This window comes from Zea mays, chromosome 2, assembly GCF_902167145.1.
Source record: "Zea mays cultivar B73 chromosome 2, Zm-B73-REFERENCE-NAM-5.0, whole genome shotgun sequence".
NCBI classification, from domain to species: domain Eukaryota; kingdom Viridiplantae; phylum Streptophyta; class Magnoliopsida; order Poales; family Poaceae; genus Zea; species Zea mays.
Window position 1 is genome coordinate 121,353,294 of NC_050097.1, and position 26,834 is coordinate 121,380,127.

Sequence of the window (26,834 nt, forward strand, 5' to 3'; positions counted from 1 at the left end):
TTGTAATACTCATGCTTCCACTATTCTTAAGTTGAATGATGAAGTTGCAAATCTTAATGGTAAACTTAAAATTTAGAAGAGTAAATATGAAAAGATAAAATTTGCCAGGGATGCCTACACCATTGGTAGACATCCCTCCATTAAGGATGGACTTGGTTTCCAAAAGGAAACCAAGAACTTAACAAGCCAAGGGGTCTCCAATCTCATCAACGAGAAAGGGAAGGCACCTATGGCTAGTAGTTCTCATTCTCTTCATGACAAAAAGAACCATGCTTATCTGTGTGCTCATGTTAAGAATGCTTCTAGTGTTTCTCATCATGATAGTTGATATGATCAAGTTGTTTTACGTACACGTCATGATGTTTTTTTTACTCTCATGCCATGTTTGCATCATCTAGCTCTACACATGCCCATTGTAGAAATAGACATAGGCGTTATATTCATCATGTTGTTTCTCGTGCAACTAGAAATTAACTAATGGCCCAACTATGCTTTATCATACTTATGATGCTTCATTTGTGCTTATGTGTAAAAATGATAAAGTTGTTGCCTTAAATGTGGGGCCTAACTGCAAGGGAGGTAAAACTTGCATTTGTGTTCCAAAGTCTTATGTGACTAACCGTGTAGGACCCAACAAGAGTTGGGTACCAAATCCCCAAGCTTAAATCACCTTGCAGGTTTATGCATTCGGGGCACAAGTTGAATTATTGACAGCGGATGCACAAACCACATGAAGGTGGAGAAGAAGATGTTCACTTCCTACGTCAAGAACAAAGATTCCCAAGATACGATTATCTTTGGATATGGGAATTGTTGGGGACTTGTTCTCAAATGCTATGAATTAAGAACAAGGCAACATAAAATGTTAAATGTCAAAGCCCTTCGTCCGCTGAAGCATTATTTCCCTGAGGATTTAATGAGCTTCGGACGAAGGTCATGGATGATAAATTACGAAGGTCCTACCTTCGTAATCAGAAGTAAAATAATGCAAAATAAAATATAAAGTATAAAAGGTTAAAGAATATTAAGAATGAATAACATCATTTACTCATTTTATAATACAAATTGAGATATTAAAACATGATGTTTGGTTACATTTATACCTTTGCCTTGACAAAGAACAATAATTCCAGAGTAATGCGTTAGCAGTTACAGGATTGCGTGAACAGTAGAGGAGTACTGTTCACTATTTATAGGCACAGGACACAGCCTGTAAGAAATTACAATCATACCCCTTATAAAAGATTACAATTATGACTCAGACCCTTATGGACTAAAAAGTCATTCCATCTTTAAGTCGGTTCGACCCTTCACCTTCGGATATGCTATAATATCGAAGCTTCATGAGCGGTAGCTTCGGTATTACGTATAATCAGGTTTTGCCGAAGGTGTTTCTTCCTATAGGACCTTCGGCGACGAAGCATGGTCCCAACAGTAGCCCCTTCACGGTGCTAGATCGTTTTTTGTAACGAGCTTGATCCGTGAAAAAAGTCTCTTAGGCTTCGGGAAGCCGAAGGTCCGAAAAACACCTTCCCTGAGCTCGTTGCCGGGAAACGATACAACTTCCGAGCGTGAAGCGGTCCCACCATGCAGGTTCACCTTCTCGGGTTTTGTGGCCCATTGTTCAGTGGGTGCGAGCGACTGTTTGTCCGGTGTAAAAGACTTTGACGATTCACCTTCTTACCTGCAGCGCTATATAAACAGACGGGTAGGTGTGAAGTTACCACAGCATTCATTGCTATTGCACTGTTTTGCTGCCAAAAATTTAACCATAGCCGAAACTTGACTTTTGCATTCGAACGAAGCACCACTTTGGATTCTGCTTCGTCACAAGAAGAGCTTCGAAAAAAAGGTTATTAATATCCAAAAAACTTCCAGGAAATTTATAATCAAATGGCCAGAGTACGCTCCACTGCTAGGGTTGAGCGTGATGGAGATGAGACCGAAGCCACAATGAGGCGTTCTGGGCTGGTTTCATCAGAGGGCACACCTGCTGCCGAAGCAACACAAGCTAATGTTGAAGAAGCTGGTTCCGAAGATGAGTACAGCTGTGGGGTGCCAAGCAAACCTAGTCATCTGGACTTTGGAAAGTCCACCATCTCTGAAGCTGATCTTCCTAAGATGGTGAAGCTGGGTTATTTCAGTGAGGCCAAGAAAAAATTAATTCGTTTTGGTGGGGAAGAAGCTATCCCAAAGCCAGGAAAAGATGAGGTAGTAGTCTTCAAAAGTTTCCTGAAAGCTGGTTTAAGATTCCCCCTAAACAAGATGATTGCTATTGTACTGAAGAAGTTTGGGGTTTACCTTCATCAGCTGACCCCTAATGCTATTGTTAGGTTAAGTGTTTACATTTGGGCCCTTCGTAGCCAGGGGGTGGAACCGTTCGGTGAGGGTTTCTGCCGAGTTCATGAATTACACTACCAGACTAAAGCCAGAGGAGATGGTCTGCACGAAAATTTTGGCTGCTACAACTTTGCTTATCGCAAGACTACGAAGTTTCCAGTGATAAGCTACCGAAGCAAATGGCCAGCCGGATGGAAGTCTGAATGGTTTTATGTTAAAGTTGATGAAGATGAAGATAAATTGGTCTAGAGTCCGCTAGAACTAACCTTCGGAGAGACGAGGCCCCGATGCAACATGATAATGGGGAGCCCGAGTCAGATTGCTTTGGCTGAATTTCGAGTGATTTCAGATCATATTGGCACTAGAGACTTAGTGCAGAATTTTTGGCTTTTAAAGTGTTCCCAACACTGAGGGAGTGGGAGATGCCAAAGCTAGAGGGAGAAAAGAAGAAGGGAGAACTTGTTCTATTGCCTTATCACTACAAGTTTAAGAAACACTTTAAAACACCCTTCCAGGAGTGGTTGGACACAATCGAGATTATGTGCAACGATATCCTCGGTAATTACTCTAAGAAAGAAGATCAGTTAATGACTGCGGCCTTCAGCACTCACCCAAAACGAAGATTGAATCGGGTGCTAGATGCCTTGAATTTTGATTACCCTGATTATGAGCAACTGGGCGGAGATGCCGAAGGCCAGAAGAGAAAAAGGATTGCCAGCGTCCTTGACAAAGAAGACACCAAATTGGCTAAAAAGGACAAAGAAATTTCTGAGAAAAGAAGACTGAGCCCTGAGCCGAAGATAGCTGCTGCAAAGAAAAGAAAAGTTGCATCCCCAAAACCAACGACGTCGGCCCAAGAGGAGGAAGCTCCTGCAACACCTTCTGCTGCCGAAGTGGAAGAGATTCTAAAGGTAATGACTGAACCTTTGCCTATCAAGCTAAGTCTGCTGGCGCTAGAACTGACGAAGTTTTTTTAGAAGGAAAAAGAACCTTCGGCAACAGAAAGTCCCACTAAGCCGAAAAAACGAAGAATTATCCAAGTGGCCGATGTCATTCATCAGACACCACCCCCGACATCGGCGTCAAAAATACCATTTATTGAAAGCACTGTTACTGCCGAAACCACAACCACCGGAGCCGAAACCACCGGAGCCGAAGCTACCGGAGCGGGCACCAAAGCCGAAGGCAGAGCCGAAACCGAGACCGCCGAAGATCCTAATCTAGAAACCACACTTGGTGATATTGATAATATACTTCTGAAAATGGCTGAAGAAGAAGCTATTGCGGCCGTGGTGGACATGGCAATTGAGAAAGGAAAAGAGCAAATTGAAGACACTTTGGAAGAAGAGAACTTTAATTTTCAAGATATACTCGGACAAGAATTATCAGAGGCTGAGAAAGAAGAGCTAAAGAAATATGCTATATCCTGTGGATACAAACCAGGATCTCTGCTGTTCGGCGGAGTCAACGAAGGGAAACTAAGATGCCTTCGGAATCGAACCAAGGCCAAGGTTGTTAGGACCTTCTCAAAGAGCGTTGGTCTGCCGAAGATTGAAGCGGACCTCTGCAGGTACCAGCGACAGCATATCGCTGGTAGCTTGCTTTATGCTAATTTCAAGGTACAATCGCCGGTAGCTTTTTTTTTAATTAAGATGTTTTCTGACGAAGGTTGTTTTGGCAGAGTATACTGCTAAGTAAAGTGCTGAGGATGCAACAAGATCTTGAGGACGAGAAAAACGAAGCTACCATCAAAGATCTAGAAAATAAAGTCGAAAGTTACGAAGCTGCTTTGAAGAAAAAGGACTTAGTTATTCAAGACCTTGAAAATAAAGTTAAAGATCACGAAGCTGCTTTGGAAAAGAAAGACTTCGTCATCCACTGTGTGGAAGGTTCACTGGCCGAAGCTCAAGCCGAAATTGATAAATTGAACAGCGAATTACTTATAAAATCAGAAAAATCTGAGCAAGAAAAGAAGAATCTCGAAACAAATCTCAAGACCGAAATTGAGAAGAATTCAAATTTGCTGAAATCATTAAAGGAGCTTCAGGAAAAATGTTTAGATTTTGGCATCCGCTGCGTGCAGCGGCTGAAGGCTGTGTTTTACTCAATTGGAGCCAGCTCTGATAAGTTTACACCTTCAGCTGAAAACCTGCCAAGCACCTTTGAATACATTGCGGGCGAAGTTGATGCACTTGACGAAGTTATCGCTGGGCATGCCGATTTCTGCGCCCTGTTAGCTTCTCGAGGCACGGCTACCGCTTTCCTGAAGGCTGGCTGCACGCACGGGAAAATTGCAAATAGGCCAAACTTCAGCTTGTCACCGGCAGATTTGGTTGACATCCCCAGCCTAGCCTGGAGCATAGGAAACAGGTTTATGACTCAGATTTGGATAAACGGCGGGCGAAAAATGGCTGGTGATGAAGCTCGGAGCCACCTTAAGCCAGTGAGAAACTTATACTTGTTACTTTACCTTCTCCTTGAATTCTGCGCCTTTCTCATTTTCGTTTTAATATGTACAGGATGATGAAGCTGAAGAATGACGAGCTGAAGCTTAACAGATGCTCCGAAAGACTTTTCTGCAAAAGATTCTAGAGAAATTTTTGTAATATAATTGTAAAGAAACTTATGTAAATTTGTGCATACCTTGTAATATATCTCTTCCCCTTTATCCATGTGCGATCTGCTTTGCTGTGGACAAAATTTTATTTTTGAGCCGAAGGCGAAAAACACCTTCCCTTCTTTTCGTACACAACGAAGCATGAAAATTTCCTCTTTCTCCGAAGTTTTTTCCTCATAGCCGAAGCATCTGCCTTTTCTGTATGATATGATGATAATGATCCTATATATGTCTAAATGAATGTTTATGAATGCAAATGTCATGATGTAATGTATCGTGCAAATGAATATCCGAATATATATTCAAAACCATAATCATAGCCTTCATTCCCTTGGGAATGACTCAAATCTTTTTGCCGTTTATTTTTCGGCTTCACCGATTACTTTTCGGTGTATCAGCGCTGACTTTTCGCTGTAAGCCTCCCTTAGGAGCTTCTTCGCCTTTTACTTTCGGCGGAATCAGTGTTTATTTTTCGCTGCAAGCCTCCCTTAGGAGCTTCTTCGCCTTTTACTTTTGACAGAATCAGTGTTTATTTTTCGCTGCAAGCTCTGCATTCCCTTAGGAACGACTTTTGAGCTTCTCCCTGTTTTCTTTTCTTTTTCCTTTGCACTCGATGGTGTGTTCTCAGCTTTTACATTTACATCTTTGGGGGATATCGCTCTTATAGAATTGAAATAAGAAAAAGAAAAATTACATGTTGTGGCCCCATTAAAAACCTTTCTCCCCTTTGGAAAGGAAAAGGGTGCCACAAGAAAGAATAGAAAAAATTACATCAAGCTAAACATAATATCGCCGAAGCTCGTACGCATTCCATGATCTAGGAATGTCGTTGCCATCCATATCCTTCAATCTGTAGGAACCGGGTTTTGACGAAGATACTACTAAAAAAGGTCCTTCCCACTTCAGCTGTAACTTGACTACTGTCTCTGGGTTGGCACCTCTTCGAAGCACCAAATGTCCTGGTTCAATGTTCTTTAGCCGAACCTTTCTATCACGCCATTTTATTGTTTCAGCTTGGTATTTATTGATGTTTTCCACAGCTTGAAGCCTGATCCCCTCTATAGCATCTTTTTCCACAGAGTAATCAGCTTCGTCTTCTGCCGAAGCTACTATTCTTATTGATCCTGCTTTGACATCTTCCAGAGTTATTGCTTCGTCACCAAACAATAATTTGAATGGTGTAAAACCTGTTGATCTTGATATTGTTGTGTTGTGGCTCCACACCACTTTGATTAATTCGTCTGGCCACTTTCCCCTGGGCTGATTGAAGATTAACTTCATTATTCCTGTCATTATGATGCCATTAGCCCTTTCAACAAGTCCATTTGACTTCGAATGCCGAACTAATGCAAAATGGATCTTCGTGCCAATTTGTTCAAAAATTCTCTGAAAGCTTCGGAATCAAACTGCGTTCCATTATCCAAAGTAATAGCCTTCGGAACTCCGAAACGACAGACAATATTTTGCCAGAAAAACTTTTGAATAGTAACCGAAGTTATTGTGGCTAAAGGCTTTGCCTCAATCCACTTAGAAAAATATTCCACTGCCACTACAACATATCTTAAGTTTCCTTGTGCTAGTGGTAACGGACCTAACAAATCAAGACCCCACCTTTGCAATGGCCAAGTAGGTTGTATTAACTGGGTTAGAGACGAAGGTTGTTTTTGATCTCTTGCACATTTCTGACAACCTTCGCACTTTTGGACTAATTCCGCTGCATCTGAAGTTGCCTTTGGCCAATAAAATCCTTGACGAAAAACTTTTCCAAGCAAAGGCCTAGATCCAATGTGAGATCCACACAGGCCTGCGTGTATTTCCTTCATCAATTCTATACCTTCGGCTCTGGATAAACACTTGAGTAATGGAGAACAGACTCCATGCTTGTACAACTCCCCTTCTATTATAATATATGGTCGAGCTCTTGCCTCTATCCTCCTGTTATAAGCTTCGTCATCTGAAAGAAAGTTACCCTGAAGGAAAGAGATGATCTCAGTTCTCCAGTCTTCACTATAAACAGGGGATATATTGAGGACTGCTCTTTCAAGAAGTTCAACCGAAGGTGCTTTTATTGTTTCGAAAAATACTTCCGAAGGTAAGGGCATCCCTTGTGCTGCTGACTTGGCTAGCAAATTAGCATGTTCATTTTCTCCTCGAGGAATATTTTTGACAGAAAACCCTTCAAAGGAAGCCTCAATCCTTCGGACCGTGTCTAAATATTTTTCAAGCTTCGGGTCTCTTACTTTACAACTCTTGTCAATATGACCAGAAATAACCTGGGAATCAGTTTAAAGAACTGCCCTTCTAATTCCCATTGCCTTTAACTTCCGAAGACCCAAGAGCAAAGCTTCGTACTCAGCAATGTTATTTGTGCAACTGAAACCAAGTCTTGCTGCATAGCAAGTTTTAACTTTGGAGGGTGCGACCAACACAGCGGCTGCTCCTGCCCCGAAGGTTCCCCAAGAACCATCGCAGAATACTGTCCAAACTTCAGCATCTTTACTCGCTTCTTCTTCCTGAGCCCCTGGCGTCCAATCAGCAATGAAGTCTGCTAACGCTTGGGACTGAATCGAAGATCTATGCACATAATCAATGCAGAACTCATTGAGTTCCGCAGCCCATTTTCCAACCCTTCCAGTAGCTTCTCTATTTCTCATAATATCCTTCAATGGTTGTGAAGAAGGGACAATTATATTGTATGCTTGAAAATAGTGCCGAAGCTTCCTGGACGCCATCAAAACAGCATACAGCACCTTCTCCAATTCTGTATAATTTTTCTTTGATAAACTAAGAACTTCGGATACAAAGTATATTAGGGCTTGCTTTTTGACTTGGCCTTCAAGCTTCTCTTGGACAAGTGCTGCACTTATCGCTGGGTGCGAAGCTGCCACATATAACAACGGAGGAGCCCCTGGCGTTGGTGGAGTTAGTGTTGTTAGGTCTATCAAATATTGCTTCAGCACTTCAAAGGCTCTCTGCTGGACTGGTCCCCATTGAAAAACTTCGGCTGACTTCAGCACTTCGAAGAATGGTAAATTTCTCTCTGCTGATCTAGATATGAATCTGTTGAGAGATGCCAGTCTTCCTGTCAATCTTTGAGCCCCCTTCTTTGTACTTGGTGGTTCCATTCGAAGGATAGCTTCGATTTTATTTGGATTAGTCAATCCCTTTTGTTGAAACTAGGCAGCCAAGAAATTTCTCTTTCTTCACTCTGAAGACACACTTTTCTGGATTCAACTTTAAACCGGCCTGTCTAAAATTAGCGAAGGTCTCCTGCAGATCAGCAATGTGATTTTCTTGCTTCGTGCTTTTTACAATGATATCATCAACATAAGTTAGCACATTTCTGCCTATCTGAGAATGAAGAACCTTCGCTGTCATTCTGCTGAAACTTCCTCTAGCATTCTTGAGCCCCTCAGGCATCCGAAGGTAACAATATGTTCCACTAGGGGTTATGAAGCTGGTTTTTGGCTCATCCTCCTTCTTCATCCAAATTTGATGATAGCCTGAATAACAATCCAGCAGACTCATAAGCTCTGATGAAGCCGCTGCATCAACTAGGGAATCTATCCTTGGCAATGGAAACTCGTCCTTCGGACAGGCCTTGTTGAGATCAGTAAAATCAATACACATCCTCCATTTACCATAGGCCTTTTTTACCATAACAGTGGTAGCCAGCCATTCTGGGTATTTTACCTCTTTGATAACTCCGGCACTGAGGAGTCTTTTCACTTCATTCCGAGCACCTTCGACCTTATCATCAGACATCTTCTGAAGCCTCTGCTTTCTGGGTCTGAAGGATGGATCGACATTGAGCGAGTGTTCAATAACATCCCTGTTGACTCCACAAAGATCATTAGCTGACCATGCAAAAACATCTTTGTTGTTGAAGAGAAACCTTATCAAAGTTTTCTCTTGCTGCTCAGACAATTGAGATCCCAGCAGCACCTTCTGCTCTGTGATATCTTCACATAGAAGCATGGGTTTTGGCTGATCGGCCGAAGCAGCCTTCTCCCTTCTGTACTTGTACTGCTCACAAGCTTCGGCTTCATCTATATTGTGGATTGCTTTTGAATCAGTCCAATTCCCCTCGGCCTTTCTGGCAGCTTCCTGACTCCCATGAATAGCAATAGGTCCCTGATCCGAAGGTATCTTCATGCAAATATATGCTGGATGAAGAATTGCTTCGAAAGCATTGAGTGTTCCGCGACCGATGATAGCATTGTAAGGATACTCCATGTCGACAATGTCAAACACAACTTGCTCAGTCCTTGTATTGTTGACGAATCCGAAGGTCACTGGCATGGTAATCTTACTGAGCGCTACAATCGGCCTTCCTCCGAAGCCACAAAGAGGGTGCGTAGCATCATGAATCTTGTCTTCGGGCTCTTGCATTTGTCTGAAGGCCTTAGCAAATATAATATCCGTTGCACTGCCTGTATCGACCAAAACATTGTGGACCAGAAATCCTTTGATCACACAAGAGATAACCATAGCATCATTGTGTGGGTAATCCTTGAGCTGAAGATCCTCTTGAGAGAAGGTAATTGGAATGTGAGACCATCTTGACTTGATGAAGGGTCCTTGTACCCCTATATGTTGTACTCTTCTCTGTGCCTCCTTCTTCTGTTTCTTGTTAACCGGCTCTGAGCATGAACCGCCTGTTATCGGGAGAATCAGCTTCGGAGCCGAAGCAGTTCCAGCTTGGTTCTTTAACGAAGCCATTGTCTCAAGAAAGTGGAAGTGAGTTCACCGGAGGTGGGCGCCAATGTTGGGGACTTGTTCTCAAATGCTATGAATTAAGAACAAGGCAACATAAAATGTTAAATGTCAATGCCCTTCGTCCGCTGAAGCATTATTTCCCTGAGGATTTAATGAGCTTCAGACGAAGGTCATGGATGATAAATTACGAAGGTCCTACCTTCGTAATTAGAAGTAAAATAATGCGAAATAAAATATAAAGTATAAAACATTAAAGAATATTAAGAATGAATAACATCATTTACTCATTTTATAATACAAATTGAGATATTAAAACATGATGCTTGGTTACATTTATACCTTTGCCTTGACAAAGAACAATAATTCCAGAGTAATGCGTTAGCAGTTACAGGATTGCGTGAACAGTAGAGGAGTATTGTTCACTATTTATAGGCATAGGACACAGCCTGTAAGAAATTACAATCATACCCCTTACAAAAGATTACAATTATGACTCAGACCCTTATGGACTAAAAAGTCATTCCATCTTTAAGTCGGTTCGACCCTTCACCTTCGGATATGCTATAATATCGAAGCTTCATGAGCGGTAGCTTCGGTATTACGTATAACCAGGTTTTGCCGAAGGTGTTTCTTCCTGTAGGACCTTCGGCGACGAAGCATGGTCCCAATAGGAATCATGGAAAGGTCAAAGGGTTGGGTAAAATAGCCATCACTACCGAGCATTCAATTTTCAGTGTATTCTTAGTAGAATCGCTTGGTTATAATTTGCTTTTTATAAGTCAATTATGTCATATGGGCTATAATTGTTTGTTGAACAATATTGATGTGTTTGTCTTTAGAAGAAGTGATGGTTCATTAGCTTTTAAAGGTGTATTAGACGACAAGTTTTATTTAGTTGATTTCACTAAAGACAATGCAGATCTAGATGCATGTTTAATCACAAAGACTAATATGGGCTGGCTCTGGCACCGCCGTCTAGCACATGTTGGAATGAAGAATATTCATAAGCTTCTAAAGGGAGAACATGTGTTAGTACTAACCAATGTCTGTTTTGAGAACGATAGACCTTGTGCAGCATGCCAGGCAGGGAAGCAGGTGGGAACTATTCATCCAAGCAAGAACGTGATGACAATGTCAAGACCACTGGAACTCCTCCATATGGATCTCTTCGGGCCCGTTGCTTATCTTAGCATCGGGGGAAGTATGGTCTTATAATTATTGATGATTTTTCTCGCTTCACTTGGGTATTATTTTTGCAGGATAAATCATAAACCCAAAGTACACTAAAGTGCTTCCTAAGGAGAGCCCAAAATGAGTTTGAGCTCAAGGTGAAGAAGATCAGTAGCGACAATGGATCTGAATTCAAGAATCTTCAAGTGAAAGAGTATCTTGAATAGGAAGGCATCAAGCATGAGTTCTCCGCTCCCTACACGCCACAACAAAATGGTGTAGTAGAAATGAAGAATAGGACGGTCATCGACATGGCGAGGACAATGCTTGGAGAGTACAAGACGCCTGAGCTGTTTTGGTCGGAAGCTGTAAATACAGCTTGCCATGCTATAAACCGGCTCTATCTTCATCGCCTCCTCAAAAAAACATCTTACGAGCTTCTAACCGGTAACAAACCCAATGTGTCATATTTTCGTGTCTTTGGAAGCAAATGCTACATCTTAGTTAAAAGAGGTAGACATTCAAAGTTTTCTCCCAAACTTGTAGAAGGGTTTTTACTAGGTTATGATTCAAATACAAAGGCATATAGGGTCTTCAATAAATCTTCGGGTTTGGTTGAAGTCACTAGTGACGTTGTATTTGTGAGACTAATGGAACTCTAAGAGGGCAAGTTGATCTTGATGATATAGATGAAGATGAAGTTCCAACGGCCGCAATGAGAACTATGGCAATAGGTGATGTGCGGCCTCAGGAACAACAAGAATAGGATCAACCATCTTCCTCAACATGGATGCAACCCTGAACTCAAAATGAGGAAAAGGTATCGCAAGATGCAAGCATGAATCAAGGGGAGCACATGAAGAAAAGGATAATGTGGAAGAAGTACCACAGGCACCTCTAACTCAAGTCTGGGCCATCATCCAAATGAATCATCCAGTAGATCAGATTCTAAGTGACATTAGCAAGAGAGTAATCACTCATTCACATTTAGCTAATTTTTGTGAACATTACTCTTTTGTTTCTTCTATTGAGCCTTTCAGGGTAGAACAAGCCATGCAGGATCTGGATTGGGTGTTAGCTATGCCGGAAGAACTCAACAACTTCAAAAGAAATGAAGTGTGGAGTCTGGTGCCTCGTCCTAAGCAAAATGTTTTGAGAACCAAGTGGGTGTTCTGCAACAAGCAAGATGAGCACGGGGTGGTGACAAGAAACAAGGCTCAACTTGTGGCAAAAGGTTATGCCCAAGTCGCAAGTTTGGACTTTGGGGATACTTTTGCTCCTGTAGCTAGGCTCGAGTCAAATCGCATATTATTGGCCTATGCTGCTCACCACTCTTTTAAGTTATTTCAAATGGACGTGCAGAATGCCTTCCTCAATGAACCAATCAAGGAGGAGGTGTACGTGGAGCAACCCCCTAGCTTCGAGGATGACATGTATCACGACCACGTTTACAACCTCTCTAATGCGCTCTATGGACTTAAGCAAGCTACAAGAGCATGGTATGAATGTCTTAGAGACTTTCTCATTTCTAATGCTTTCAAGGTCGGGAAAGTGGATCCTACTCTTTTTACTAAGACTTGTAATGGTGATTTGTTTGTGTGCCAAATATATGTCGATGACATAATATTTGGTTCTACTAATCAAAAGTCTTGTGGAGAGTTTAGCAGGGTAATGATGCAGAAATTCAAGATGTCAATGATGGGCGAATTGAACTACTTCTTTGGATTTCAAGTGAAGAAAATCAAGGAAGGAACCTTCATCTCCCAAACAAAGTATACCCAAGACTTACTCAAAAGGTTTGGTATGAAGGACGCAAAGCCCACTAAGACGCCAATGGGAACCGAGGGACACTTGGACCTCAACAAGGGAGGTAAGTCCGTTGATCAAAAGGCATACCGGTCTATGATAGGTTCTTTACTTTATATTTGTGCTAGTAGACAGGATATAATGCTTAGCGTATGCATGTGTGCTAGATTTCAATCCGACCCCAAGGAATGTCATCTTGTGGCCGTGAAGCGAATTCTTAGATATTTAGTTCATATGGCTTGCTTCGGGATCTGGTATCCAAAGGGGTCTACCTTTGACTTAATCGGATAGTTAGTTTCTGGGAAGATCCCTGGTGTCTTGGAGCTCTAAGAAACAAACATATGTTGCCCTATCCATCGTTGAGGCCGAGTACGTTGTCGCAGGCTAGTGTTGCGTGCAACTGCTGTGGATGAGGCAAACCCTCCGGGACTTTGGCTACATTCTAAGCAAAGTCCCACTCCTATGTGATAATGAGAGTGCAATCCTCTTGTAGGATTATTGTTGGGACCATGCTTCGTCGCCGAAGGTCCTGCAGGAGGAAACAGCTTCGGCTGAAGCTGTCTGCACGTGATGACCGAAGGTTGCTGTTTATGAAGCTTCGGAATTGCAAACCGACTTAAAAGTAGAATGACCTTTTAGTCCATAAGTGTTTGAGTCGTTGTTGTAAACTTTTATGAGGGGCATGATTGTAATTCCTCACAGGCTGTGTCTTGTGCCTATAAATAGTGAACGGTATTCCTTTACTGTTCACGCATTCCTGTATTTGCAATCGCATCACTCGGGAATTATTCTTTGCCAAGGCAGAGGTATAAATGTATCTAATATTTGAGTACATTAAATTGATATAATATGAAAGTGATATTGTAATTTATTTGTCTTTGATGCTTCATATCTCGCATTATTTCATATAATTTATTAGAGTTCAATTACAAAGATTTAACCTTCGTAATTGTATCGTCCTTAACCTTCGTCCGAAGTTCATTAAATCCTTAAGGGAATAATGCTTCAGCGGACGAAGGGTATTAACATTTAACATTTTATGTTGCCTTGTTCTTAATTCATAGCATTTGAGAACGAGTCTCCAACAATTATCCTATTGAACACAGCCGCACTAAGCACATAGACATCCGACATCACTTTTTGAGAGACCACCAGCAAAGGGGAGATATTGATGTTTGTCGTATCATCACCGACAACTAGCTAGCCGATATCTTCACCAAGCCTTTAGATGAGAAAAGGTTTTGCAGGTTGTGTAGTGAGCTAAATGTCTTAGATTCACGGAACTTGGATTGATCTACAACATACATGTGTTTTATGCCTTTGATCATGTTCCTTTAAGCATTTCTGTCTTCACTTATTTTTGGTGCTCAAGTTGTACAAGTCATCCTCGGACCTCACAAGTCCGTATGCAAATGATGCACATGCTTAGGGGGAGGATGTACTACAACTTGACCTTTTGAGACTAATGTGTTTGCTTGAGTGTTTTTGATATAGTCTCAAAGATGGATTGAAAGGGAAAAGGTGGCCATGGACAAAGAAGAGGCTTCCACTGTATTCCAGTATCAATGTATCTTGTTCCAAGTCACTATATTTGTTTCTCATTTCCCTTGGTTTTACTTCCTTTTTGTGAGGCAATGGGGTTAAAAGGCTAAATAGTTCTTCTGTTTTGGTGCTTGATGCCAAAGGGGGAGAAATTAAGGCCAAAGCAACTGGATCAGCTACCACTTGTGAATTTTTCAAAAGTTTTAGTGTAAGAATACTTTATTGCAAAAACTGCTCTCTTATGGGGGAGAAATTTGATTATGGGAAAGGGGGAGTTTTTGGTGTTTGATCAAAACTAGCCATGAAAGATATTTTGATCTGCCAAAACAAGTGTTTTTGACATAGAAATAGGAAAATGAATTTGTTTTGCGGAAACAAACCAAGTGGTGGCAAAAATTATCCAAATATGCGAAATCCTATGGTAATTTATTGGTCTTCAATTTGACATCAATTTGCTCTTTTTATCTCAAATATGCCAAATATGCCAAATCCTATGAATACGTTAGTTCAAAATGAGTTGCTTTTTGATATGTTGGCATAAATCACCAAAAAGGGGGAGACTGAAAGGGAAATGTGCCTTTGGGCCATTTCTATATTGTTTTGGTGATTAGATGCACAACACATTATGTTTGAACTAACAAGGTGTATAAGCAAAGGTATATGAAGCAAATTGAACTCCGAAAAGGACAAAAAGAAAATCTAGATGGACCAAGTGAAAAAGGTAAGCTCTAGACACTTAGTAAATTGTTTTGTGTGCTAATCAGATTTGTCTAAGTGCCAGGGACTTTATAAAGTCAAGTCCCAAAGGAGCAAAAGAAAACAAAGGAAGAAAAAGAGTAATCGCTGGACTGGAGAGCACCGGACGGTCCGGTGTGCACCGGACAGTCCGGTGCACGGTCCAACCAACTCTCCGCTCTCGGGATTTTTAGCCTGCGTTGGCTATAATTCACCGGACGGTCCGCGTGAGGCGCCACACCGTCTGGTGTGCCAGCCACGCAATGGCTAGCTGCCACGTCAGCAAGAAGCAACGGTCAAGTGGCGCACCGGACAGTCCGGTGCCTCGCATCGGACGATCCGGTGCCCCCACCGGACGGTCCAGTGCCCCTAGAATAGAAAAGTAGCCAATCAGGGGATTCTGCGCCTGTGCACTATTCACTGTCCGGTGTGCACCGGATAGTCCGGTGCACCCGTGGACATAAGGCAACCAAGGCCTTCCAAATGGAGCTCCAACGGCTCCTAGGCCCCTTGGGGCTATAAAAGGGACCCTTTGGCGCATGGAGCTCCACACCAATCACTCATTGAACATCCTACAACGTTGAGACACCGCAAGCACGCAATTGTTTCATTATGATAGAGATTGGAGCACTTCTTTGAGCTGTAACTCTTCTGTGTTGTTTTGTGTGCTCGTTTCTTGTCTTGTGTGTGTGTTATTGCTGCAACTCTCGCTCTTGTGTATGTTTATATTCCCCTTACTCTTGTGTTCATTTGAGATCATTTGTGTAAGGAGTGAGAGACTCCAAATTGTGGAGATTCCTCACAACGGGATATTGTTGAGATAAAGAGAACCATGGTATTCAAGTTGATCTTTGGATCGCTTGAAAGGGGTTGAGTGTAACCCTCGTCCGTTGGGATGCCACAACGTGGAGTAGGCAAGTATTCTACTTGACCAAACCACGGGATAAAAATCGAGTGTCACATGTCTTTATCCTACTGCGATTTTCTCTCTATTCACTTCACTTACATTATTTCTCTAAGTTTAATACTCACTTAGTAAAGAGCAATTAAGTGAAGAAGTTTACTACGCTTCATAATTCTCATTCGAACTTGGCTCTTGCTTTCACTAATCCAATATTATTCCCAGTTTGTTTTGTCGAGCTATTTTTTACAGGATCACCTATTCATCCCCTCTTTAGGTGCACTCAATAGGGTCTCCTTGACGCAACCTTTTCTTTGTCTGGAAATAATGGGCGATGTCATCATTGACTTCGATTGCAACACAACCTCCTATAATGAAGTTCTCTACCCATTTGCACCATTTTGGTGAGAACCCTTTCATTCTCAAGGTTTGTTGAAGGTATGGCCACTTAACTTTGTCATAGGCCTTTTCAAAATCAATTTTGAAAATTACCCCATTAAGTTTTTTGTATGTAATTCATGAATGGTCTTGTGTAATATAACCACTCCTTCCATTATATTCCTTCCAGGCATGAAGGTGGTCTGTGAGGGTCTCACAACTGTTTCTGCAACCTTATTTATTCTATTGGTGTCAACTTTAGTAAAAATTTTAAAACTAACATTTAACAGACATATTGGCCTATATTGTTGGAGTTTTATTGCCTCTTTAGTTTTGGGTAGAAGAGTAATTACCCCAAAATTTAGACTAAAAAGTGGAAGTTTATCTTCATGAAAATCATCATAGAGAGCCATCAAGTCCTCTTTTAACAGGTTGTTTAATTACAGAATGTAATTCCTGTTGCATTTATATACATTGCTTGGTTTCAGAAACCCGACGGCGTTGTTATACAGACTGACTGACTAACAAATACAAATCGATTTTTCCATTCATCACATATGTTGCATACATGAAGATTAAAATCGGAGAGCGTCAGGAGAGGAAACATATATAAAAACAAGGTACTAGTAGTGAGTGATGCAAGCACATTCCTTTGGTGCTTGATTATTCCCGAAGAATCGGAATTTTGCATTGCATGCCGACAAAGCTAGAACTCGATCGCCGTGTAGATGGAGAGCGAGATCGTGCGTCGAGCGGCTAGCTATCTAGTCCGAGGAGCTGCTGCTGGAGGGCGCATCCGACGAGGAGTCCGGTGACGAGGCGGAGTCAGGCCCGGGTGATGGTGCGGCGGCCTCCGGCGCGTCGGCGGACGCCATGGACCTGCCCTCAACGACGTCGACACGCGTCGCTCCCGCGAACGGTGCCACGATGACAGCGGCCAGGAGGAGCACGACGAGAAACACGTAGGCGCGGGCCATTGTTAGGTAGTGGCAGTGCGGTGGTTGCTTTCTTGCTTGCTCTCCGTGCGGTGCTTGCGCCTTTTGTTGTGATGACAGTACAGGGCAGGGCGCGTTCTTTATATACTACGAGAGACGGGAGCATCTAGGCTATTTTTAGGGCGGGTGTCGTGTTCGTGTTCCTTTCCTCTAGCAGCCCCAGGCAATCTGGCGTGCCAAGCGTTTGGTGGCTTGTAGCTCCATGTGTCGTGTGGTCGCACAACTCTGATGAGGTCACGGATGCAGACATGCAGCAGTCACTAAGGGCCCGCCTAATTTTGGTTCATTTTCGGGCTGAGCCTGGCTAAACTAATGTCTTCTCGATAGGGTTCACCTTTCGTTTTTTACTGTTCTGAGATTTTGTTTTGACAAACAAATGTAATTTTTTATAAGTATTTTTTATATAAATTTTAAAAAGTTATAATTTTTTATTATCATCATATCTACACATCCTAATTCAGCAACCAATCAACATCTCCATCTAACATATATTAATTAATTTATGATGACAACCAAAGAAAAGGGTGTTGCATGGTCCGAGCCTGTCTCTCGCGAGGGTTATTCAGTAAGGGTGGATTGAGGTTGAGGGGATGTGGAGCGGATTAGATAACTCCAAAAACTATGGTCCCAATACATATTTTAGGGAAAAGAAGAAAAACAAACATCCAATAGTCACCAAAATGTGCGCCCTATTTTCTCACAGGCAAAGATGGATCCATTCGCTGCGCAAACCTCTGCACGCGCACAAGCTCCCAATCTATCAGGTATTCTTCGTTCCCACGCAAAAGTTTGCTTCGCGCCTTTGTAGATGCACACCAACGTGCTTGTGTCGTACACCATGCAATCATTCCCATCGGCACTATGTTGTATGAAAATCTTCTGGTTATCTATATTTTCACACGTGTGGGAATCTCCTGGTTATGACTAGAGCTTTGGTGTTGTTTTGCTTCGCGGGAACCAGATCCTAAAAACTTTTGTGATTGCTACTTTCTAGCAAACAGTTGAACAACAGATTTCAAAAGGTTTTAGAAAAATTATAGGGAGCTGTTGGAACATTGGCTTTTTTGGATTTAAAACTTTTGAGGAGATCCCAATTGTCTTGTTTTGGGAGATATAATTTTAGGATCTATTGGAGATGCTCTTATAAGAGAGTGAGGGTCGGCTCAGGAACCAAAGTGTCACACCTGGATTTTAGGGGCTCCAAAACCCAGGCGTGTGTCTCAAACGTGTGCTAGGATCAAGTCTCACACATATGATGACTCATGGTACAGAAACGAATGTCACATCTTTAATATATAGCGTAGTTCTCTACAAATAAATTAAATAATTACATCATACGCAGACAACGATCCAGCAACCAAAGTTGACTAGGAGACAACGGCCTAGACTCACGAACTCATCACAGCATCCTTCACGCGCCTCATCCTGTGGTACCTGTTCTTGACCTGAGGGGATGTGAGTACAGCAAGGGTGAGCTCACATACGTTCATTGCTCAACAAGTTGTGGGGAATAATGTGTATGAACTCACCAAAGGTGGGAGCTCATGTGAAGTGTAAGGCTTACCAAAGGAGATGGTTAAAGCTAAGCATTGCTTTTAGTGCTGGTCAAAATTTTATTAGCAATTACTAAGTATAAGTAGATACCAACCCAAATAAATAAGAGATCATAATTAATAACAACAACCACAATGCAATGCAAATGACATATTAAGTTTAATTCCATAATTTAATCATGTGAGTGTTCGAGCCGTTCATGACCGTGAGCATGACTGATATACCAGTTTTACACTCTGCAGAGGTTGTGCCCTTTACCCACAAGTCGTGTATCCCGTCTAGCCACGGTTTTCAAGGCCCTTAGACACTTCTGAGGTGAATGGCTAGGGATGCACTACGAGGCCTTTACAAAGTTCCACTAGCTTCAGAAAAACCGCTATGGTTTCTAAGAAGGGCAATATAGCAATCCCTCGTCCAAAAAGCCATCGCAGCATGATCGACCCGAGAAGCTCCCTATACGCAGCTCCTCTACCACCCTTGCCCTTTTCGGGTAAGGTAGTCCTCCACTAGCTTTCCTAATTAGTCAGTCAAGGGCGTCTCATTCCACCCTTGTGGTAGCACTGTTTTTCTGGGTGGTTCTCCATGTTCCAATTAACATGATGATCTTATCATGAACAATAATTAAAACACCAACATAATTGGAACATGATCATAATATAACATTAATTTCCCAAAACCAGGTAGAGCAATAGCAAATCTACCCATAGTTCTTTTGTTTGCAAGGTGTGGGGTAAACAAAACTAGGGAAACCTATTGGGTCCCATCAAATTAACCTGAGCATGTCACAGTGACTACCAGAGAACATTATTAGGTTGAGAAGAGTGACCAAGGGCACAACTTGCCTTAGACTTGAGATTCACAGGTACTTTACCAACTTGGTCTTCAAGTTTCTCGTGACCTCACTGCTACTCGTGTCAAAACATACAGACATTGCATAGGAGAAATTAACATCACACCAAACATAACATCAAACAACGTAAGAATACTCTACGCGATGCTACGAGACCACAAGTTAGAGAACCACTAAAATCAGAGTTATAGTCATAAAGGTATGATTTTCTGAAGTTTTAGGTGATTAAATAGTGAAAATATATATTCTATGTTGATTAATATAAATCAGGTGAGAAAATATTACAAAGAAATAGCCAAATCAATATTAGTCTAAGTTATAACTTGATTAGAGATAACATCTTAGTAAAATTATGATTATTGACATATTAACCTAGATTAGAAGAGTTAGTCTAATAAACATAAGTTAAGTAAATATCTAAGTAAGTACTTGATAGGCTATGAATAATGTTATTTTTACGTAGATAATATTATTATGAAGCTATCGCAACTTGAACGGGTCAAATTGGAGTTAAAATGATTTAATTATGGGTTTTCTAATTTTATTGCACTAATTTTCATTCTAAAAATCACTTCTGGATTCTATAAAAGAAAACATAATTTATTATGGACAGTGGTCGCTATTTCTATCAAGTGCAGGGGCTTGTTTAGAGAAAATAAGGACCAATCTGAGATTTCTTTTGACTAACCACAGACGGCGGGTTGATTGCATAGAAGCATAAGGGCTCTTTTGCAAAACGCGCCGGCTGAAGGGTTACGTTGTGATCTGGGCCATCAGATCAAAGATCTACGGCATAGATTTCAAATATGTGCGATCTGATCACCTCCATTGGACTCCGGATGGACGACCCAGATCACAATCCTGAAGTGGCAATGGGAGATCTAATCTCCAGCGTCCATTGTCACACCCGGGTTTCAAGGCTACCAAGACTCGGGCGCGAGATAATCACCAAGTGTGCTAGGACCAAGTCTTACACAAATGATGACTCATGGTACAGAAACAAATGTCACATCTTTACTATATAATAGGAGTTCTGTACAAAATAAATAAATAATTACATCATATGGAGACAACGATCCAGCAACCCAAAGTTGACTGGGAGACGACGGCCTAGACCTCTCACGAACTCATCACAACATCCTCCATGCGCCTCATCCTGCGGTACATGTTCTTGGCCTGTGGAGGGTGTGAGACAGCAAGGGTGAGCTCACATACGTTCATCGCTCAACAAGTTGTGGGGAATAATGTGCATGAACTCACCAAAGGTGGGAGCTCATGTGAAGTGTAAGGCTTACCCAAGAGGATGGTTAAAGATGAGCATTGCTTTTAAAGTTGGTCAAAATTTTATTAGCAGTTACTAAGTGTAAGTAGATACCAACCCAAATAAGTAATAAATCAAAATTGGTATCAACACCCGCGATGCAATGCATATGACAAATTAAGTTTAGTTCCATAAATTAATCATATGAGTGTCCAAGCTGCTCATGACCGTGAGCATGACTGATATACCAGTTTTACACTCTGCAGAGGTTGCACATCTTTACCCACAAGTCGTGTTACCCATCTTCTAAGGGGTCATGAATCCCATACACCTCTACCGAGGAGGTGAAGCAGGGTGACACTACGAGGCCTTTACAAAGATCCACTGGCTTCAGAAAACCCGCTGCAGTTTCTAGGAAGCTCCAATGCAGGGATCCCTCGCTTGACCGCCATCGCAGCAAAACCAACCCAAGGACCTCCCTACACTGACCACTCCCCTACTGCCCTTGCCCCTTTCGGGTAAGGTAGTCCTCCACTAGCATTCCTAATTAGTCAGCCAAGGGCGTCCCATACCACCCTTGTGGTAGCACTGTTTTCCCGGGTGGTTCTCCATGTTCCAATTAACAATATGATCTTATTAGGAACAATAATTAAACAACAACATAATTGGAACATGATCATAGTGAAAGTTTCCCAAAACCAAGTAGAGCAATAGCAAAACTACCCAATAATTCATGTGCTTGCAAGGTGAGGAATAAACAATGCTAGGGAATCCTATTAGGTCCCATCAAATTAACCTGTGCAGATCATAATGATTAATATAAACATTATTGGGTAAAAAGGAGTGATCAAGGGCACAACTTGCCTGAGACTCGAGATTCCAAGTACTAGGATGATCTTCAGATTCTCATGACCTAACTCTATTCGTAGAAATACAAAGAAGCATAGTATAGGCAAAATTAACATCACACCAAACATGAGAGCAAACTGCATAATAATATTCTACGCATTGTAGTGAAAACCTAGTTTCGAGAACCACTGAATTCAGAATTACTTTTAAAAAGTTATGATTTTATGAAGATATATGTGATTTAAATATTAAAATATATTATAAATTGATAGGTATACACCATATGAGAGAATATTCTATAAATAATTAACTCAACTTTAATCTAGATTATAACTTGATTAAAACTCATATTTTAGTTAAATTACTATCATGAATCCGTTTAACTTTGGTTAAAAGGTTTAATCTACTGCTCATAGGCTAAACAAATATCTATTTATAAAAGTATGTTTTATGGTACAAATAATGTAGACAATTTTATTAAGAAGCTAACGCAACTTGAACGGATCAAATCGGAGTTAACATGGATTAAATATGAATTAAACAAGATTCTAGAATTATTTCTATATAGAAAATCATTATTAAATTATTTCGTATGAATAAACCAAGACCAATGGACTGCGGCCACAATTTTATATAGGTTTAGGGTCTATTTCGGAAGAATTCGGACTTAAGTGCAATGGTTTTACCACGGTTATGGATGGCGGATTTATTTTATAAACCCACAGGGACTCTTTTGAAAAGTTGTTGCCGCGAAGGGGTATCTTCACATGACAGTCGTCCGATCCAAAACTAGTGGCCCGGATTAGATTGAGTCTCGCCCGAATCGGTATACGATCTGGGTCACCCATTAGGCAATCCACGGTTTAGATTTCCCCGCCCGAAGGGTTATGAGCGACGCGATCACGACGGCTGAATACCGATCGAAGGCCAAGATACAAGGCCGCAAGGGATAAGCTTAAAGGTCTAGCCTCATCCACCGATGCGAAATCCAACAGCCATCGATTCTTCTTCAACCTCTTGTCCGTCGAACACGCTAGCGAGGGAGACCCCCCCAAGTACGTAGCCGCCATTACCAGAGCACAAGCTCGGTACTTCAGGTGCTCCCACAGCCAAACCAAATACAACTAGCTACGTGAAGGAAACAGGGAAGCAATCAAGAGTTCTTACCTAAGTTTCAGAGCTCGCACAATCACAAGATACTCGGCCGCAGAGAGGATCCTGCATCCGAACTGGTCCTTTGTGACCCCCATTGTGCTGGTGGCCCCCATCCCCATCGTACTTCTCCGTGTCGGCCACCCCGACCACGAGGCGTTCTAGCATCGCGTCGCAGAACCGGCGCAGCGATGCAGCATCCTCTTCTCTCTCCCCTCTCCATTTTCTTTGCTCGGCACCACGCTCCCTGCATAACGCCTGATGGTTCGGTGCATAGATCACGACGAGGGCGAGGCGGGGCACCATTTTACACCCAACCATGGATGGAGTCCAAGCGCGGATTGTGGGATTGGCCCCAAAGTCCCAGCGGCGAACTCGCTACATCTATTACGAAGTAGAGGGGAGTCTTGACAAATGGGTTCCACACGTAGGCGACCCAGATAGGTGCGTGCGCCTAGAGGAGAAGGTGACGGCAGGGACCCCCTGGTAAGCACGCGGGAGGTGGTTCATGGGCCGCAAGAAGGAAAGTGCGGATGGGCTGAATGCAATGTTGTCGGCCCAGCCAGGTTCCCCCCTTTTTCTTTTCTATTTCTGATTTCTTATTTCAAATTCAAGCTTAAATTCATAGTTCAAATTCCAATCTGTGTCACAAATTCAGTTATAAATGCAACAACACATGAAACCCAACATGATGAAAATATAGTTATATAATTATTTAATCTATCAATTTATTTAGGTTGTGTTGCATATACGAAGTACCCACACATCATTTACAAAAAGAAATGTTGTTATGACCGCGTGATATCCTTGAAAGCTAATTCAATTATGGCTATCCATTGCGTATTTTATTTGAGAAAGTTACGTGAAATATCTATCAAGATATATTTTAACCTATTATTTTTAAGTGGTTTTCATTTATATAATTCATGAGGAGAATAATCCTTACTTAATAAATCAATTGAAAAATATTTAATTATTTAATTATTTATTTATTATTTTTCCCTGATACAAATTTTTGGGCTTTACATCTGTCTAGGATCCGACCGCCAAGGACTCGCCTCCTACCCCCCGACGGCCAGCCACGGCGGACGGCCACCGCCCGCGGCGGAAGACACATCGGCCATCGCCCACAAGTTAAATAAATGCACACCAAATAAGTTTATCAATCAAAATATGTGCTCCTGCATGTGATGCAACATTCCAGACTCCTCTAGGATTTTATTTTACTAGGCTCACACCTATATATATAACAAAATAACTCCCCACTATTTAGAAAAAAAAGAGTAGAAAAGAAGGGAAGAAAGAGGGTAACATCTGAATTTGGTGGATATTAGAAAGGAAATTTTATACCCCAAATTAAGGGTGTTACAACCACCGCTGATCCGTAATCAGTAGCCAGAAGGGCGCAATCATGTTCAGCAACAGCGTGACCTTCGGGAGGAGTCCGAAGCTCGCACAGTCAACAACACTATGCCTGAATCGAAGCATATTTACTAAAAGGCCTACATTCGTTCGGTTAAAGAATATCCTGATCTAATGTATCTTAACTCTTCCTGCCTTTATATTTTCTTGCAATAAAAACAATACAGGAAGGATTAATCTTCCGACTTGATGTAATAATAATGTGGTTACACCATCGAGTGTGACAAAATCAGGTTCCGAAGCTACAAAGTCGTTCCTAAGGGAGCGCAGAGTATGTTCTGAAGCTACAAAATTGTTCCCAAGAGAGCACAGAGTAAGTTCCAAAGCTACAAAGTTGTTCCCAAGGGAGCGCAGAGTAAGTTCCAAAGCTCAAAAGTCGTTCCTAAGGGAATGCAGAGCCAAAATGCCACCTAAATAAAAGGTGAAGAAGCTCCAAAGTCGTTCCTAAGAGGATGCAGAGCTTAAATACCACCTAAATCAGAGGTGAAGAAGCTCCAAAGTTGTTCCTAGGGGATGCAGAGCTTAGCTCCAAAGTCGTTCCTAAGGGGATGCAGAGCTGAAATACCACCTAAGTAAAAGGTGAAGAGACTCCAAAGTCGTTCCTAAGGGAATGCAGAGTCTGGGTGTGTTTTCGTGTGAGTGTGTGTCTCCGGCATAAACATCATGCTGCATCATACCATCGCATCATTTCGTATAGCATTACATCATACACCATATTACATTAGCAAGAAAATTGTGGAGAGGGAAGAATACTCCTCCGAAAATATTTGATGGACTATGAAACAATGCGTTGAAGCATGAGGTATACCTTCGGCAGGTATAACATTATACAGTAGGGAAATTTTCGTCAGCAATGCTATTACACAGCAGCCGCATGGAATGAGGTATTAAATCAATAGAGGGGGCGATTTTTCTTTGCGAAACATGAAAAGAAGGAAAGGTGTTTTTTGCCGAAGGCTCAAAAATGGTATGTACACAAATTTCATGCATCACAAAGAAACACAATACATTCATATACATATTTGATGTTTGACTCATACATAAATATTACATTTCCTAGTATACAAGAATCTAGTCTTCCTTCAGTACTCTTTCGGCAGCTTCATTTAGTAAGCAGTCAACAACTTCGTCGACGATTATATTAGCGACCTTCATCACATCCAAAGCTTCTTTCATGACGGGATCAGCCTCGGGATTGTATGGCTCCGGTGGTGGCGAGAGGCCAACTGTAGAAAAGTATATGATATTAATGTTTTGAAGCTAGAAACGAAGAATGAAGCAAAAAATTTAAATAAAGATACCTATAATCAATGCGCGTTCACCAGAATCTTCAGCTTCCTTTGCCTCCACTTGGGCATCGTGTGATTCTTCAGCTTCAACGGCCATTTCGCGACCGCCCTTCATCCAAATATCAGAATAGAATTTCCCGCCCATCAAAGTAGCTTCGGTCGAAGGTTCCTTCGTATCGTCCACAGAGAAGATGGCTTCTACCTGGGCTGTAGCCTTAACATGTTCACAGCCATTCTTCTCCAAAACTGCTGCAACCCCTCAGGCACCGATGAAGGCGCAAAAGTCCCCACGGTCGCTAAGTATTTCTTCAAAAGCTCCGACCTCTTCGTCGATCCATTGAATAACTCCTTCGGGATCACCTTGGATAAATTTTTGCTCCGATGAGTATGCACCCACCTTTGCAAAACTATCTTTCAGTTTCTTTGCACAATCCATGGATACTTCGTAGCATTTCTCTCTGGAATCCCAAAGTTCTTCGATATTTTTTCTGCACCCTTGCTATTTCCTTTTCACTTATATTTTGTTTCGCCTTCGCAACTTCGAAATTTTCATTCATTTCAGCAAGTTTCTTCTTTAGACCTTCAACTTTGACTTTATAAGCTTCGGCTTATGCGTTCAGATGGGCTTCGCTAGTCTTCAGCCTATTCGCTAAGGAGAGCAGAGTTATGTCTTTTTCAAGAGTTTCATTCCTTAGGGTAATAACTTCTGACCGAAGGTTTCCAAGAGCTATCTGGCAGCTTTCATCTTCTGCGTTTTTCTATGCCCTCAAAGCCTTGCTCAGAATTAAGCCCTACAAAAAACAAAGGATCAGCATATAGTGACAAGAAAAGATACAAAAATAATCTGTTTAGTAATAAATTAAAACATTCTCACCTTCAGACTGTTATAGGCAAGGTTGTCTGCAAGTTGATCCTTCATCATTGTAGATAGGCCAAGTTCAAGCTTCGGATATCCTATATTGTCTGCCATCTCTCAGCAGACATGAATCTCTTTATTGTTAGGCAGACAATAAAGGAAGTCATCTTCATAATCCCCACTACACACCAAGGACCCTCGAGGATACTGCAGGTCCCTAGCATAATGCTGTGCTTCGGCAATTTTCTCATTTGATAATTTTCCCCGAGGCATGACACACTATGAAATCTAACTCCTCGCCAGGGGCTCCGGGAGCAGGGACCCTAAATTCTTCAGCACCACCTTCTTTTCCCAGTGTTGACTGTGCCTTGACAACTTCCGAAGGTTTTGTTTCGATG

The 26,834-nt window shown here is 41.8% G+C and overlaps 1 pseudogene across 1 annotated transcript; it reads right to left on the reverse strand.

The window, feature by feature from the left end:
• Positions 1–16,616: 16,616 nt before the first annotated feature.
• On the reverse strand, positions 16,617–17,255 carry LOC100276111 (uncharacterized; annotated as a pseudogene). Its single transcript, NR_156755.1, has one exon. The product of NR_156755.1 is annotated as an uncharacterized protein (transcript).
• Positions 17,256–26,834: the final 9,579 nt, after the last annotated feature.